We start from the raw sequence: 2,576 nt of genomic DNA on the forward strand, positions 1-2,576 counted from the left end.
TATATATATATATATATATATATATATATATATATGCGTGTGTGTGTGTGTGTGTGTGTATTTATATAGACAGAGGAATGGAGAATTATACATTTCTAATTAGCTTACGCACGTTTCGGACACGTTAGTATTGCGTAATTCTGCGATTTAGTCATCATACTCACTAACTGATCTGCATTCGATCAACTGAGGTCCTACACCAACGTATCCTTCTCAAAGCTCCTCGTCACTATTTCGAATGGACAACAGGGCACATACTAAATGAGATAACATTAAGCTTACAAATATTCGGTTAGGACAATTAGTAGGTATGTTCACAAGGAGACTTGAGTGGGAATGTTAAGGATAAATTTTAATTGAAGTGTATGACAAATATTACCCTCGCTTGTAAACTGGTAATGAAACCTATAAATATATCATGATGCATATGCAGCCGAAGTTGGTCATAAGGTATGATATTTATGCCACAGTGGAATATCATTTCATCAGTGATGAATTGTAAGTATATTTTCGAGTTTAATTAAAGGTTAATTAGTGAGAAATCCGAAGGGAAATTTATTTACTTCGGAAGAAATGTAATGTAGAAGAGATTGATTTTCTTAAATGGATAAATATTTACAGTTTAAAATTTCACACTCTTAATACAGTTTAGATAACATAAGATTTTTTTTTTTTAATGAATCAAATTGATATTAATTGCAAATAGATTAAAAATAAGAATTATACATGATATGATTTTACATGTGTGTGTGTGTGTGTGTGCCCGCGTGTGGCTGTGTGGTAAAAAGCTTGCTTCCCAACCACATGGTTGTGGGTTCAGTTCTACTGCGTGGCACCTGGGATAAGTGTCTTCAGCGATAGCCTCGGGCTGACCAAATATTTGCGAGTGGATGTGGAAAGTGGAAACTTATATATATATATATATATATATATATATATATATTCAGGAGGGGTGAAAAGTAAGTAGGCATTAAAAATTGGTAATAAAATCCATATTCCTTTTACAAATTTATTGAAACAAATGATATATGTTCTTTATTATATGGCAAAATGAAGGTAAATCTTCGTATTTCAACGTAAGCACCGGTGGCGTCAACCAGTTTCCTCAAACGGCTACGGATGAAATGAACAACCTTAAGAAGGACATCGCCTGATATATCATTAGAATCTCCTGAATCCGTATCTTCAAGTCCTCCAGTGTGCGAGGTTTAGCCTTATACACCTCCTCTCTTGCGTAACCCCACAGGTAACCCCTGCTTCTCATAGCGCAGAATGGAGACCAGTGCCGAACGCTGATTACAAAATCGTCGATAGTAACACCTCTACGACTGGCTGCACCAGTTAAGGGATGTGTTGATGAATGTGATGACAACGTCGACGATAACTGTCATCATCATGATGGTGGTGATATAACAAATACTGAATTTACATACTGAAGCTTCAGCTTTGTTAATGCTTAACGCAATTTTCATGTATTTTGCGAATAACTGATATATGTTTTCAGTAAATGCTATTAATTTTTCAGTATATATTACTTTGCATCCTGTTCAATGGGGAATTTTGTGATCTCAACCACCTATACAACATGGAAAACCGTGAAACCGGTTCTGTCAGTTTTAGGACCCCGAGAGAGCAATGTCCAGAAGATTATAAAGATATCCGCAATTTACCGATTTCAAAGTCAGTATCTGCTTGACTTGAACACACAACGTAGAAATTCCGGGCTCTAAAACGTTCTAAAATATAATATTTGTCATAAAGATTTCTTAAAGAATGAAAAACACAATCCACCCCTATTAGATCCCCAAACATCTCTCAGAGTTTATGCCAATTTAAATTCTTCGCTTTTTTTAATAATAGAGAAAAAAAATTGCGTCCTGCAATATTTCACTTCATTGCAAGAGAATTCAACAATTTAAACAGAGATACTTGAAGAAATTTTATGATCGGTGCCAATCACTTTAATTGTCATCACTCGTTTTCCATTTAAACTTCTATAAATATATATTTTTTTTAATACCATTTCGAAATCCACTTTTCAATAACTCCTCCTGTTTATTTCTTTCTAAAATATTCTCAATATACTTGTTTCATAAGTGCGTATTTCATGACTGGAGTTATCAAATCGATTTTAAAACTATTCTTTCTTCTTCTATATTTTTTTCTTCTCCAAAATATGATGCAAAGCAAAATATCGTGTTTAAATACAGTTGATTTTTCTTCAATGATCAACATTCGAAATCACCATATCAAGATAATTCTGTTTCGTTTTGTTTTCTTTTCTTTTTTTCACGTATTATATCAAAATAATTATTTCAGCAACATTCCAATATTTTTATCACCCATAATAAATAAATATATATAATATATATATTCATATATATATATGTGTGTGTATATGTGTATATATATATATGTGTGTATATGTGTATATATATATGTGTGTATATGTGTATATATATATGTGTGTATATGTGTATATATATATATGTGTGTATATGTGTATATATATATATGTGTGTATATGTGTATATATATATATGTGTGTATATGTGTATATATATATATGTGTGTAT

Source organism: Octopus bimaculoides, chromosome 22, assembly GCF_001194135.2.
Source record: "Octopus bimaculoides isolate UCB-OBI-ISO-001 chromosome 22, ASM119413v2, whole genome shotgun sequence".
Taxonomy (NCBI): Eukaryota; Metazoa; Mollusca; class Cephalopoda; order Octopoda; family Octopodidae; genus Octopus; species Octopus bimaculoides.